This window comes from Xiphophorus hellerii, chromosome 3 (assembly GCF_003331165.1).
Source record: "Xiphophorus hellerii strain 12219 chromosome 3, Xiphophorus_hellerii-4.1, whole genome shotgun sequence".
Classification (NCBI taxonomy): Eukaryota; Metazoa; Chordata; class Actinopteri; order Cyprinodontiformes; family Poeciliidae; genus Xiphophorus; species Xiphophorus hellerii.
The window spans coordinates 20,131,578-20,148,453 of NC_045674.1; positions in this window are offsets into that span (position 1 = coordinate 20,131,578).

Genomic DNA, 16,876 nt, shown 5'->3' on the forward strand with positions numbered 1-16,876 from the left:
TCAGATAATGACTGTTGTTGTGGTTTGCTGGAGTCCCAAAAATCTTACAATTGGCCTCATAAATCCTGAGACTGACAAACGTTAATTACCTTTTTCCTCAAGTGGCCTTGAATTTCTTTTGATTGTAGTCCAATGTGTTACATTTTGAGATTTTTTTTTGCGTTTGTCATGTTGCCAGGCAGTGGCCACACCCACTGCTTGGGTGTGGCCAGTAAGATATAGTACAGTGCTTATGTCTTTTGTTTTACCTTTTTCATGTGGTTGATCAGGATCACACTAAGTTATGGACCGCCTCAGTGCAGAAATCTTGTCAACACATTTTAAAACTTTTCACACAGTTCGAAGGACACCACAATGTGATTATAATGGCAAGCATCTACAATTGAAATCAAAGACCTGGGACCATTTGATCTCAGCTTCTGTCTTTTTCGTTTTACCTTATTACTCCCCTTTTCTCCTATTTCATCATAATGCTCCCCCCTCCCTGCCCTCAACTCCTCTTCTATTAATTTCATTTCATCTCTGCGGCTTTGCGGAGTAATGTGACTCCAGCCCACCGACTTCCTCTGCCACCCACGGCTACGCTGAATAATGCAGCAGTCCCACAAACTGATCCAGTACTTAGCTGAGGGACAAGTCAGATTAATTAGAGGGCGAGACCCCCGGCTGTTAGGTTTAAAGACAAAGTGGGCCATTTGGGTTTACTCTTAGATTGGCTAGGGATTGATTAGCCTTCAGAAACAAACAGTTAGTGGGGGGACAGGCTACTTAAAGTAGGTTTTTGTTTTTCGTATCAATAATAGGAATGAATGAATGTCTTTAGAGACGCAGAAGATACTTTTTAAAACTTTTTTTTTCTTTCAGCCTCATCTAACATTTGTAAACTTTTTCCTGTTCACCTGCAGAAAGCATCGTGAATATTCTATTTATATTTACACATTTTGATAAATTAGCAGATTGGCTTCATATCATTTTATTCTGACAGTGCAGCGCCAGCCAGGGGTGGATTGCTTACTTTAAAGAAACCTGATGAAATATAATAACCACTAGACATAACTGACTCAAAAACAAAAACCTTATTTTTACCCCCTTTTTTTGTAAATACCTGTGGATGTATTCTTACATTTTTTATTTAGCATATGCTTTTCAAGTATTGCTATTGATGTGAGCAAAACAAGACAAATCTTTGAAATTGGAAGTTCAAAGGCAGCGGTATTTAACCAGAAACCAATACTGTTTCCAATGTTATATGTTGAAACGATGCACTATAAAGTCTTATTGCAACCTCATATTACAGCAACAATATTGTGACAACAGAATTGCAAGTATTCTCAGTTGTGCATGTCACAAAGTGGTAGAAAACACTTAAACGCTTTTGATTTCACCTAATATACAAACGGATCAACACAAACCACCAAGACCTGCTATCTAACAGAACACAATAAAGTGGCGACAGAAGGATCTGACATTGACATCATTGGTCACCCAGCGAGGCGATGAGTGAACTAGGTAGATTTGCACACCATTTCAAAAGGTGGATCAACTAGATCCATCGAAAGGATCCAACACCCTTTATGACCATGTGACCAATTTAAAGATATCAAAGTTGTTTGGGAGCCAAGATACAAGTGTTGTCTTGAGTAACGATTACAGTTTTTGTATCCACACAATGTGATAAATCCAGTACATTAATCAGCAAGTAATCTCTGGTCATTTATATTTCACGATTGATCTTTTATGTTGCAAGACGTAATGCTCCCATAATGCTTCGCCTGATCGTTCTGACTTACTCCTGGCAAACCCCTTACCATTGATTTAAGAGCAAAGCCCTTTGTTCTGTTCAGATCATATACTGTTTGACTGTTCATGAGTACACCCATTTGAGTGTGATTTCTTATTAAGGACAAGGTAAGGGTTTTATAGGGAAGTTACTGGTGTAAGGTCCTGAAAAGTAAGACAGATTTCGCACCAACTTTGATATTTAACAAAACTGAGATTTCCAGCCACTTTCTGACCTCCTGACTGAGATCTTGAAGAAAACGTTTGTGACGTATCAATGTTAACTGTCTGATTGAAATCTATTGGAAATACTGACATATTGGCCCACTTGGTGCATGTCCACTATCACATTGTATGCCAGTAAAAAAAAAAAATCCAGCTATTTCCTCATTTGTGAGTCACTTTGGAAAAAATGTCTTCCAAACGCATAAACATAGGAACACAAATACTATTTTATTTAGTCTGTCTTAATTAAACTAGTATTTATTGGACAAAATAACCTCTCAACTTTTGTATGTCTGCTATGTAATGTTCATATTCTTTTTTAGATGTTATCAAGTAAGCTGTTGCCTTCATTTAAAAAGCTCACCTTGTGATTTTAGAAAACAGTAATACAAATCTATTATTTACAGATACAAGCAGGTTATGCTTGATTGCTTTCTATCTGATCACTCATGTTTTCCTCTCCTTGGTACTCTCACTGAATACACGTCTGATTGCAAATAAAGTGTGTTTTTCTCCATTGTAATTTACACCAAAATACAAATAAAATTTGCCCCAGGATGAAAGATGTCAATCTCCTCATGCAATACTCATTGCGTTAGTACAATGATATGGAATTACTACGCTAAAATGCTGACTTGATGCTGGTTTTAGTGTTATTCTTCAGAAAAGCGTGCTTACGCATTCTAAATGCTCCTTTTTTATGCCAAATGTTTTGCTAATGAAAACAGATAAAGTCCTATATTCTCTGGGAGAATATTGTCTCAGAAGCTTTTGACTGTGTGACCTTGTCCAAGCCACAGTCAATAAGTTGGAAGATAATATGCATATCATCTGACATAAAAAATAATGTTTCAGGCTTTTAGGAAACTCTTCTCTTCTGTTCATTTTGTCCCCTCTCTCTTTCTCTCGCTCTTTTCTCTCCTTCTCTCTCTTTCTCACACACACAAGGTGACAGGGAACACATGCACACCCATATTATCTTGTCTTGAGATTCTGGTGATACTAGGCTTCTGCTGGACTGTGCAGCCGATGAGACAGGTGGCCCCAGCTTTGTGCTCAGCAGAGCGAGGCTGGAGAAAAGCTGTCCAGATGGCTTCGTCCACCATGTTTTCTCACTGGTTCCACCACCGCAGCCAGCCTGATCGGAGCCCTTATCTCTGCGGTGTGCTTCCAGTTCAGTGAAAGTCTCACGTTAACAAGGAGAGAAAGTGCACTTCCTGATGGTTCGAGCTGGGATCACTGAGGCAAACATGGGGGCCTGAGACAGATAACCAGAACTCGTCCACCGACTCATTCGGCACTTTTCTCTTTAGGACACACACGTTTTGCTGTTAATAACACATACACTGCCTGGATAAAATGTTCAGACCACTTAACATTTCTTTTTTAAATTTTGTCATAGTACAGCCAAGTTTCTGGGTTTCAACAAGACTGCGAGAGATCACCTCAAGATATTGCATAATTGTGGCTAAGAAAAGGATGCATTGTTGTTTCAAATGTGTGTTTCTGAAGTAAGGCAAAGTCATTTATACACAAGGAGTCTTTTAGAGGAAAGTGAAGGAACAAATATTAACAAAATTCAAGAAATACATAAAGGGTTGCACAGTAGCAGAGTTGGTAGCACTGTTGCCTTGCAGCAAGAAGGTCCTGGGTTCAATTCCTGCCCCAGCGTCTTTCTGCGTGGAGTCTGCATGTTCTCCCTCTGCATGCATGCTCCCACTGCTCCCACAGTCCAAAAACATGACTGTCGGGTTAATTGGTCTCTCTAAATTCTCCCTAGGTGTGTGTGTGTGGGTGTGTGTGTGTGTGTGCATGGTTGTTTGTCCTGTCTGTGTTGCCCTGACAGATTGTCCAGGGTGTCCCCGACTTTTGCCAAAAATGTTTGCTGGAGATAGGTACCAGCACCCCTCCTAGCCCCACTAGGGACACGGGTGTACAGAAAATGCATGGATCAAAGAAATACATAAAAAAATATTTTCCACATTAAGCTGATTCCATTGATACTTGAATGTTATTGTCCACATGTGTGAAAAAAAAAACAAACAAAAAAAACTTGACCACCCGGTCCCCACGGTGAATCATTAGGGTGGCAGTACCATACGCTGTGGATCATCTTCTTAAGCAGGGATAGTGAAACTGGTTAGAGTCAAAGACAAAACCACTTTTAGCTTGTTTTGAGCTGTATGTAATGCAAAAAAGAAAATTGTGACGGGATAAAGAAATAGGGAGTTTTAAAAGTAAAATATAAATGTTTATGCAGAAAGTAGAATTTCATCAACTCTTCTGTGGTAACAATCCAGTCTCAGGTGAAGCATAGCCTCAAGTCTTTGTGCTCCAAGGATAATCTCCTGTTGTTAGTACATATAAAGCGATGTTGAGCCTCGAGGGTTTCCGAGGAGACGCTTGTAAATGATTCTGTGTCAACATGAACAATTTCTAGGTTGTGGCAATAAAGCTTCTTGGAACTGCCATAAATATGAGAGATGAGCTTCTCAAAAGGTCAGCCCTTTGAGGGACTGGCTTAGCAACTGGATTTATCCTTCGGTTTATTTGGAGCAGAAAAATGGGGCCACAGGCAGCGACCAAAATCAATCACATTTCATTGGGATCCGTGACAAACAAAAAAACAAGTTTTTTTTTGATTTATGAATCTAATTAGAAAAGGTGATATTTTCTTTATTGCCAAGAAAAAACAAACATATTTTTCACATAAACATGACAACTGTAGACAAGTCTGTTATTAATGAAAATAAACTTGTGGAGTTGTTTAGAAAGCTCTTGTGTTAGAAAACAGTAAATAAATGCTTGTATAAAACTGAGGACTCTATGTTGTTTAAAATCTGTTCTCCTTAACAACCTGCATTTCTAGATCTCTAAGTCTTGCTCTTTTCTATCTTCAGTTTCCTTTTCCATCCTTTATCATCACTTCTCACTTGTTCCACCTCTCATCCAGTGTTTGCTGTGGATGCAGCTGTAAGAACCCTCCCACCACTAATAGTTAGCCTCAAGGAGAACATTTCCATCTTCATCAGGTTCCCTCATCCCTCTTCTACATCAGGCAAACTCCTACCATCCCTGGAGCATCTGTGTGCTCCCAACCAGTCCTCAGTCTGCCCCAAAAACTCTTGTTTGCATCCCGAACAAAAATATGAGCTGCAGCGCAGCCCTCTTTTCAAACATTCCTGAACACCTGTGCAGTGTCATTCAGTGTCCTCATTTCGTCGCGGCGCCTGAACGCGCAGAGAACAGACATACACTCAAAAAGAGCTGCAATCAGTCTTGTTTGTTTTATTGAGGGCAGCGCTTGATGTACAATACACATGGGGACAATAAAGGGACAAACTCAAATAAAAAATGTGCATGCATATACATTTTTTGGAAATCTAGATATTTTCACTATGTTTTCAAACAGAAGGGCTCAAAAAAGTTTGGAGCCAAGAAATTGGGTTGCTGTTGAGTCAAGTGACTGTACAGCTTCAGCTTTTGTTATTTTATTCCAAATAAATGTATTATATGTTCTTTAGTCTGTTTTCTGTACTTTCTGTGTATTTTGAGCTCTTTGTGCTCAGCTTTCCATTATGTAAAATGATGCTCTTCAACTATAATGATTGCAAAATGAATCATCTTCTTCTTTGTCTGCTCATTTCAACCACAGACCTAGTGGCCTTCTGCTTCTCAACAGCTTAACAAAATAAAACATTTGTCTTTTGCAGTTAATACCAGAATTTTTATTTGGTAAAAAAAATTGTTTGGGCTAATCAGTAAATGTAAGTGGCAGAAGCAGCTCTCGAAATTTCATGTGTTTTATACCTTTTTTTGCATGTTTTATCAGTGGAAAGTGGGTTCACGTTTTTACATGTTTAGAATGTGATACATTTGTTTGTAGAGGTGGAGGAGGAAGTACGGTCAAACTTCAGAACACAAATTATACAAATCTCAGTTTTAGTGAATTTTGTCTTTGATGTGTGTTTAACACAGATTCTAATTAACATAAATCCTGATTAATATTTAAAATCTTGGTTTTTGGTTGTTGTTGAGTTCATATTTAAATTTTCATCAGAACTTGAAATTTCCAACTTCTAAGTTCGAATCAGTCACACCACACAATTCTACATTCCGGGGCCAAATCACAAGGAACTTTGTCCAAAGGAAACGTGTGCAAGCCGAAGTGTGAACATTCTTGTAATTCTCAAACAGCATGCAATAATGTGTTCCTACAATGATCACCTGCATGGATCATCTCATAATTAAATAACACATTATAAGTACATTTAGACTAATATCGTCCGATTTTTATGTCTAATTATGAAAATTGTTTTGGATCCTCCAATACCATCTGCTGAAATCTGACTTTGGTTTTGCTGCCAGAAGGCGAAAATCTCATAAAGCAGATATATAGAGAAAAAACATGGTGCAAATTACATTACTTTAGAATCCCTGATCATTCGGTGACATAAAGACAACTTCTTGCACATAAAGTCCTTCATTGAATAAAGTTGTAAACATAAAATTGTTATGACATGTTGTCTGCAGATGTATTAGACAGACATCTCAAAATGTACAGCTACTCAGTATGATTATCCAACCTGTGATTGCATGACAACATTTATAGCTCTTGACTGTCTTGAAGTGTACACAAACCAAAATTCCCATGGCACACCCAGCTTGACTCAGATGCAAAACGCAAGTTGCAGGAAAACTTCAAATGTTTGCTCTTCTTGTATAAAGCATGTCTTTTTTGACTGGCGCTTTTCTGCATTCACAAGTAGCACCTGAGTGATAACATAATATAAGACACTAAAAACAGCTAAAAACGTTAACATAATGAGTTTGCAGGATAAATATATAAAGCAAAACCCTTACATTGATTTATGCAGAATTAATGTGTAAAAGCTGGAATAAAGACACAATTCAGTATGTTTCTTTCAAGTCTGTTTGTCATGAATAGTTGTTGGTAATTTATGTTTAAAGAAGAGATGCTGTCACTCTTACCTCCATTAGGCAGAAACTGTTGTAAATTACTTTACTAATAATTAAAACACAGATTTTCTGGAGCATAAGTAGTTTTGGAGTGTGAGTTGCATCAGTTGAAAAGGTAAAAACATATCAGCTGCACTGGACTATACGTTTCATTTATTTAGAAAATGTCTTTTCCATTTTAATGATATGATTCGGTGACATGTTGTGCTCAGTTGCTTTTCAACAAACTCACTGAAACTGCTGGCTTTCGCTTGTAAGTCTGCTGCAGTTTCTGACTCACTGATATTCTTACTCTAAACCAGGGGCGGTCAAAAATTAATTAGAATGGGTTTCCTTTGAGTTCAGTTCCAAACCCTTTATAGATGCTGAAAAAACCCTCAACTTTATGTGTGTTCACTGAACAATAGGTCAGATTTTTGATTTTCCAATCAGAAACTCAAAAATTTAATTGGATTTTTGAAAACCGACGTGAAAACATCCGTTTGACGTGAAAACAAGTAAATTCTGGTCACCTGTTGATTTCTGGGCTCAATTCTGTTAGGATTGATACTTAAAAGGTAAGCGCAGCTTTTTAAGAGCCAAGTTCTGTGAAATTATCATCTATAATAGTTCCCTCAACCATTCCAACTAGTAGAAAGACCTCACATCCTCATGAATTTGTTGAAAAACTAAAGTTCTTGTTGGGGAAGCTAACAGGATAGTTGAATCTGCACAATCTGTTTTAGCTAATTATAGTATTTTAAAAGAACTCGAACTACAAATATTCATACAATGCTAAATTATCAGATGTCTGGCAATGTTTTTTCAGCCAGACAATAAGTGAAGTTCTGTTGGTCGAGCCTGCCAGTCATGTCAGTCTTCCAGACCAGCTGTTAGCTCTGCTATCTCCAGCTCCACCAAGTACAGAGCAGATATTTGAATTTTGTGACAGTTGTGCAACAACTTCAAAGGGGTGTACTCCAGTGCTTTTCACATCTTGTAAATGTGTAAAAATTATTATTATTTCAACAAGGATATCTTTTCAACAGGCAAAGGTAATATTATTGATAATAACTTCAAAGAACCCCCCGTTCAACAAAACAAGGCTTTAATCTTCTTAATGCTTTGCACAGATGATGATTCCTTCAAGCTCAATTCTTGTGACTGACATATTTTCTGATTAGTTTAGATAATGATCTTTTGACCAATCAGAGGGACTCAGGCTCTGTATAGGAGATTGAACTTTCGTCGCATGAAGGATATATGATCATCAAGTATTGGAAATTATATGGTGAGGTCTTGACATAAATACTTAGGCAATATGCATTTTCACACTGGGTTACTCAGAGGCAGAATAAAAATACACATACAGTATATAGAAGAACTTCATGTTGCTACATTTAGAGATGAAATTTGTCTACATTTGTAGATGATGATTGGGGAAAAGTTCATTGTTCAGGTAAGACCTCCAAGACACCTCTTTTCCAGTGTAGTTGCCATGCCAGGCCACTCTATGGTGCTGTGATCTTTGCATGTTGACGAAATGTGCATCCACTTTTAGCTAGCTTCTGCCTCACTAGTTCCCACCTCGTTTAGAAAACAGTAACCTGTCTCCGATGATCCAAATGCTCCTGTAACACACAAATATCCCTTATCAGAAGTTGTGCTGACTGAACAGGATAAGTAGTACATGTAGTTCAGTTCTATCTGCCATTGTTTTTTGTTATCTGCCTGTGCATGTGTGTAATAAACCCTGCAGCCACGTGTTCTTCGCATTTCTGGTTTCACACCTGTGGCATACTTCACTCTTCAGTGGGCGGTGTTTCCAAAAACTTTCACTCTGAGACTTGGTTTCAAAACGTTCCTGCATCAGAGACTCCAATCACTGGATACGAGTAAATGCGCAGCTGGATCGCAACAACAATGTTGTGGTTTTGCTAAAAAACAGTGCCTTAAAGACCCAAGGCACATTGATTTCTAGGAAAGAAAAATAAATGTCTAGAAACCAAAATGCTAAAACAGACACAACAAAACACATGACAGCAGCTATGCACTTTTTGTTGACTTCAAAACGTTGCTCTGAACAGTTCTGCAGGACGATGATGCATTAACTCACTTAATAAATGGGAGGAGGATGGTTGTGTTCTGTCACAGCTATCCTCTGATGCTCCCGCAGATCATTCAGACAGTGAGACTGACTGACTTTGCTACAAATTGGTCCAGAGATTTAAGAGTCTTGTCTCTTTCCCAGAGAGAGCAACCGTCAGTGTCATGCTCTGCTCTTTCACAACCTTCAAACCTAATTAGATGGCAGAGAGAACGACTCCTCTTTATCTCTCTCCTTGGCTTTTCCATTTAATACTGTGCCTGAACCAGAGAGTATAGGGGATTATGCTGTCGTGTCATGTAGGCCGAGCCCTCCAACCTACCAGCATGCAGATATGAACTCTTTAATATTTCATTGCTCAGGTCTATCTGCATCTGAACAATACCTCTGCTACTAGAAAAACAAATCTTTAGAGACGTCTACCAGAAAGCAAGACCACAGAATTATTCAAAGCACTATTTTTTCCAGCTTTTGTCCATCTCATTTTCTTTATTTCTCAAAATTTACACCCTGCACTTGCAATTTTTCAACTTTTTTCCTCCAACTTTCCCTGCTTCCATCTGCATGTGTTTTCTGTTTATGCTTTCTCTCTTTCTCTCTCCTTAGCACAGCACCTTCTCGTTTTATTCTCTTACCTGCTTTGTGTCAGGGAACGACGAGGTGGAAGTGCGGTTTCTCTGACAGCTGCTCCGGTGTTCGCGGAGGTTTTTTTGCCTGCTGTCTCATCAGCTGTCTGCCGCACGATTCGCAAAGGGTGACGGGGTCGCGACATGTGCTGTGGAGACTTGTAATAGATGTTTCTTTGTCAATCAAAGAGCAAAGAAAGTAGAATTCCTGGTGAAGGCCACTTTTACATGACGTACTACAAACCAGCCATTTCTGCAACTGTCACAGCATCAGAATAAACTTGGGAAATATTGTGGATTGTTAATTTAGCTCCAGCAGTGTCGTTTATTAAAAATATACTGGCACTGGATACATGTTTGAGATGTCACATTGATTAAAGAGCTGCTTCTTTGTTTATTGAGAAACAGAAAAGCAAAGTCACGCTCATCTAGGTGAGAATAATAACGGCACTGAGCCTCTGTGCCTAAACATTGTCGTTTAAAGGCTGTGTTCACTGATGCTCCCTGGCACTCCTACCTCTGTGTTTGATGTTAATCTGCTGGAATGAGTAGAAAAACGCTGGACCGTGATGCATATTGCATTGAGTTTGACACGTGTCTCAAAAGGAACAACAAACTATCTGTAATTATCATAATAGGCCAAATGCAATGTTTTGCTGTATGGATAATCCGTTGTAACGCGACCCTCTTTTTGTTCCTCCCATATGGTAGCTTTTCTTCTGCTTTTCCTATTTGATAGAAATAATTTTTATTAAAATTTGAATAAACAAAAAAGATCACAGTCCAATCAATGATACCATTCAGGAGAGAGACAGGGTCTATGTCCCAAAGTTGAACGTGTTTCGGTGCAATTGAATGCATCAGCCCCAGAACAAAAGATCTTGTTAAGCCTCTGGCTGAAACTGATAAGATAATTTAATAGTGAAATGAGCTCTCCTGTACCAACATGTTGTGAAAGACAACTCAGCAAGGAAGAAGTCATTACTGTGAAATTTAATTCAGTCTTCAATTAAGTCTTTTATTTAGAACAAATTTGATCTCAAAGCACACAAAAAATACAAACGTTTTTAGTCAGTTCAATTTAATCTACAGAATCAAAAGTCATTCACATACATTGTATTGCCATCCTAGTTATAAAACAATGCAAACAATGCAGTCAAAATTGCAGCCCAGTCACACACTGTAGTTACTAAAATGTGTCAAGCGACACCTCCCACAGGTCAAGAACTGTAAATTGCTACAGTTCCTGAAGAAAATATGTAAATAAAAAAAAAACACTCATGTTTAGGGTTTGCGTCACATTTAATTATCTTCTGTGAAAAACTAGCCTGGCCATTTCCTTCTTGTGTAATTCCACTTAAACAATTCTCGCTTAAAGCACAGTCTGGGCTTTCTCTCCTTGACTTGGATTGTCTCCGGCCAGTTTTCTACCGGGTCGATCAGTGAACACAATAAGACGTTGTGAACGATGACACAGATTTTCTGAGCTGTTTTGGAATTGTAGTCTGCCTGTAGTTTTAGCAATGGCAGCAGAAGCAGTGGAAGAAGCCATTCAGTCCGTGTTGGTCACACTTCCAAATATTAAATTAGCATTGACAGTCGCCTCGTTCGGATCGTTTACAGCGCAAGCAATTTTCGGAAAGCTTTTTAGTATCGAACTGGGGCATTACATACGTCATGGGCAAATGTTAGCAATTGATCAAAATTTAAAGCCTCAAACACAGTCCACGCCTCCAGGAAGCAATCTTTTCTCATAGTTGAGAGCCCCGACTGTACGAAGCAAAGTGTGCAATACAGGGCTGGTCTTTACCAGGCTAGTGAAAAACCAAAGCAGTATGAACATCATTTTTCTTCTTGCATTCCTCGCACACCTAGGCGAGCAGTCACTATGTAAATATCAGTTAATCATAGAATCCTACAAAAGCTTTCATTTGTAATAAATCCTTAAATTGCTTTGTTTGTTAATGTATGACTATGATGTTAGCAGATCTAAACAGCATTTATGAGAATAAATTACATGAAATTTACTCTCCTGGTCCCTATTGTGTTTTTTTAATAGACATCTTTTTTTGTTTCCTTCCCCCATATTTTGAATATACTGCAGCACACCTAACGAATAGTGACAAATTAAGCACAAACACATTGTATTTAGGGTTGTAAAGTCACAAATTAAATTGGTGTAACGACTATGTTACACCTCTAGTAACCTGTGATTGACTATTAAAGGACATAGGTATCAACCCCAATCCATGACCCTGGTTTGAGTTAATAAACAAGGAAGAAGCTGAGAGAGACATGTTCTAATCAAGAACCAGCTGAGTTAGAAAAAGGTGAACGTGTCAGCAGTAATTTAAGTGCTTTGTACTTTGTGTTGAAGATTCGCTATGTAAAACAGGGCTTATGTGATATAGTTGGCAGGTTTAATTGGCGCCAGCGCACCCTTCCTTCTATTTGCCATGTTTCAAAATAACTTGCTCTGAGCAACTTTGCGTGGACTACAGACTGTTTCTGACAAACCTAAAGCTTTCTGGAAATCTGAATTGATTGGAAACTTGATTGGAAGTGGAAGATGTTGTGATGGCAGTCCAAACCTTGGAAGACTGAACAGCTTGTTTGGCCAACCTTCAGGTTGTATCAGACAACAGATCCTTTGATTGCCATTTCAGGAACACAGATGAGGCATTTCATGGAGATTTTAGTGCTACTATGGGAGACTTAAAGACATTAAATACAAATACAAACACCATCCTGAAGAGCTGGTGCTCCAGAAAATGGAAGTAGCTACTCATTCATTTACAGTGACTGAAAGATTCTTGATAAGTTATGAGGACTTAACAGTACAAGTAATATTTTCAGATAACAGTGAAATAATGGAAGATTGGACAGGAATTGAAAATTTTTTGCCATATCAATGTTTGCAGTATCAACATTTTTGGGAACTGCTTGGACTGCATTAAATACTAGCTAATTATTTAAAGATTTATTTTGGCTCTTCATGGATTGCAAGAAAACCAAAGCAGAATGAATAATATTGTTGAATTTTTACCAACATTACCAACAATATTGCATATCACATATTTTCCTAAAGTCTATTTTCCTAATAGATTTTACCCATGAAGGTATCTATTGTGTAAAGTTGGCTTCATGATGGGTCCTTGATGACCTCCAAACTAATAAGGGCTGATGAGGCAAAGACATGGTCTCTCTGAATGGAGACAAATGAATCAAATAAACTGAATGGAGACGAATCTACCAAATAAATAAGAAGCGAACCACATTTAGACGTGTTTAAAAGCGACATGTGATCAAATGTATGAAACTATCTTTAGCAATGATGCTGTGCTGCCTAAACACCTCATGAAATGTTGTGAACAGACCTTTGATTTTAATTACTTATTTATCATCAGTGCTTGCCTCTCTCTTAGACTGCTGTTCGCCAATAAGGCTTATTCTGGGGGGTTTTCAGTGTAAGAGAATGAGTTCACTACGCAGAAAAACAACTATTCTTATTTGAAACTGAGACTCAGACACAGCATAATGCATGCTGTCTTTTCCACACATGAACGCCTGCTCACAGTCCCACTGTGGGGAAAAAAACCTCCTTTTGGCTGACAGGAAAAACATCTCTGACATGCTCAATGGTTCAGCTCAGACTGCCCATAACTGAGTGTACTAATTTAATAATTTCCTCCCAAACTGGAGCATATATACGATTTTACTTGACAGTTTCCGGTGTCACAAAGGTGGTTCTTTTGAAAAGTCTGTAAAGTACACCTCGTCTGATCTGAAGTGTTGATTTAAATCACGTCTCAAGGAGTTCACCTTTTTATCAGTTCTGATTCTTACATTCGCCTAGGTGGTCTAGACTTGGTATGGAGGATTAGTTTTGCAAAATAATCCTACTTCCTGAACTTTTTCTCAAGTTGTTACAAACACAAACATCAATGTATTTTATTCAAGATTTTATGTGATAGAGAACTAAATATTAATGCATAACTCTGAAGTGAGAGTGAAATGATACAAAATTTAATTATTTGCGTTACAAATAAAATTCTGAAATGCGTGTCTTGAATTTAAATGAGGCCCAATTAACACAACTAGGAGACAGTGTGCACCTGTGTGCAAATAACTGTCAGTATAAATGCAGCTGTTCAACCAACACATGGGAAAAATTAGAGATAAAGTTACAGATGTTTAAATGAGAATTAGGTTATAAAGTAATATCCCAAGCTTCAAACATCTCCAAAAATGAAAAGAGCTTAACATTAAACCGTCACATCAGAAATAAATGTTCTGACAGCACATCAGAAGTTTACAAGACAGTTTTTGCCATTGTTTTACTTATTTATATTTAAATATTTTTTTTCACATTTATTTCATATAATTTATGAATTTCTATTAGCTCTTTCTCTTGAATAATGTCAGCAGAAAACCATGATCATTCTGTTTTTCATGCAAGAGGCAAATGGCTCATCAGATTTGACAATAAATGAGGAAATAGATTGTTATGTAGGCTTACAAAGAATCCAGATTACTACTGCTGTCCTTCCCAGTGTTTCTCTCCTCTACTTTGACTTTGTAAATGACCCAGTCATAAGCAGAATGAGTAAGTATTATGGTACGTATGTGAAAAACTCATGTGGAATATAAAGTGCAAGCTGTGTAATAAAGTTTTCATTGCTGCAATGGCTCATGTCCTTGCAGATATGCACCATTAGGGTTGAAGCAACAGGAACTCTCATGTGATCTCCCAAGAACAAATGTTAACTCAGATATTCTGGTTCATTAGGAAAAGCTATTTGTCACTCTGGATTTAGATTTTTTTATTTTTTTATTTTTACTCTTACAGATGCTTTCTAAAGATGCTTTTAATTGAAATGTCAGTTTTTTGTAACTCTTTTTGGTGAAAGTGCATTTAATTTGTTTCTGAGATATAAAAAGAATCCACTTTGTGTAAAATATAGAAAATGGCTTTGCTCCAATGAAAACCCCTGGGTGGTCTGATTTAGCTCCCTAAAATTAAGCTCTCAAGTTAAGGTGTAAATTTGAATAGACACCCTCATCTACATCGCAAACAGAAAATGAAACACTACCTTGTCTTTTTATTTTTCGGTCCCGTGGTTCTTCAGCACCAGCCTAATTAGAGGTGCAACTTGACACAGCACACCCTCAAACCTTCTGTGGTGCTCACACTACCAAGAAGTAGATGACATAGAGTGTAAAACATGCATAATGCATGCTCCACATGTGCAAAACTTCACCTAATATAGGACGTACAATATGTCACGAGTACTATTTTCTGTTGACCCAACACTTTCTGATCACCCAGGCTGATATTTAGGCATTCTCCATCACCTGTTTTCATTCGCTCTCAGCAGTTCCCTGTTTTTCTCACCTGCCTCTGAGCTCTCGTGGCTCAGACTCTCAGGGCTTTGTTGAGAGCTGCTACTTAGAGATTGTTTGCAGCTGCAGCCACCTCCAGCTCGGTTCCAGAGGAAGGGAAAAGCAATTCCATGCTTGGGCCACAGTGAATCCGTCTCTGTCAGTTCCGCTTCTCGATGCCCTCAAATCACAGACACCCCTTCTCCCTCATTCCCCCACAGCCCGTCCGAGGTCCCATCAGCCTCTGCTGCTCTGTGATCAGGGAGTGGCAGAGCATCGGCCTGGAAGGGAAATGAGGATGCGCTTTACATGCTCCCTAACCATACCATCCTCCTTGATGTCACTCACTTCTGTTCCCTGGCACTTGCAATTTCCTGCTGTGCAATAAAACGCTGTACTTCACAGAGGAGTAGTAACAGCCTGTAGTTTTATGCCCTCTTCTCAGCCTATCAGGCTACATGAACCTTGGGATCTGTGTGTGGCTTTGTTCTATGATAAATACACATTACTTACTGGCCGATTGTTACCTCTAATTACAAGAGATATGACAAGGTACTTAAAGGCTATAAGGCTTCTCATCAAAGTGAGGTCTGCCTCACAAAGCACTGCAAGCTAATGATATGTGGCCAAAATATATAAGGTGATACCCTGTTGTATATATCTGAGACTCTTAATCATAAATATTAAAAGTAATGGTAAATTTCCGTATTGTAGTGAGTTGACTGGCTGATAACTCTTTTTTAACAAAGCATTGAACTAGTCTCCATTATTTTTAGTCTGTGTTTCAAACATTTTGGGTACTTAGTGGAAAATAAGAGTTACAAACTGGACACAATTGATTTTCAAACACTGAGAAAAGTCCAATTGGCTAACCATCAACTGCCAATGGTGCTAAAGTTAGCATCTGGTTTAAGGTGGCGCCGGTGCATGGCAGCCTCGGTTCTGCCTGATTGCCCCAGGACAGCTGTGCCTGATGATTAACCTACATAGGTAATCTTGAGCCCCATGTGTTGAAAGGTGCATTTATCTTGGGATCAAGGGTGTGGAATCCAAAATGTTTAATGTTAACCATGCACTAATGTTTTCCTTTAGTTTTACACACTAAAGAATCAAGCAATCCTATGGGATTGAAATTCTTATGTACTACAAGAGTCTCAAAGAAGTCAGAGAGTTAAAAGTCAAGTGAATGAAAAAGTAGGACAAGTTGTCAGTTTGACCTCCAGTTTAAACTTGTCGTCCTGATATGAGTGAATCTTCATCAGAGCAGATAATCTAGTGTTGCATGTGATTTAGTAATGTTGTTGGGTCATTACTGCTATGATGACTCTATTTGTATAAAAACTAAATGAAGTACTCTTATTTTTTTTCCAAAAAGACTGCTAAAATTAATTTTTGTTTCATTCCTATGATCCCATCGTCTCATGAACTGAATGGCACATTCCTAAAAAATAAATGTGCTACAATTTAACATGCAAAGCTTCTTCTTTTGTTTTGTTCTCCTTTGAAAAATGTGTATGTGAAATTATATTCTGCTTTCATCTTTGTGGGATAGATGAAGAGCTCTTGAAGCCTTTGCCAGGATTCTGTTTTTCCAAACTATTAATAATTTGGCTTTGACACTTTATGTAACAGATGACGATGAATAGCTCTCTATAAAAGTAGTTAATCAGTTTAGGACTGCCACTCAGGGCTCTCAGAGCTGCTGACATTTCACATGTCTTGTCAGAGAGTTGATTAGAGGAAACCTCTAAATGTGAGCTATTACTGCACAGCAGGTTGTCACCTGAGAGTCTGTTTC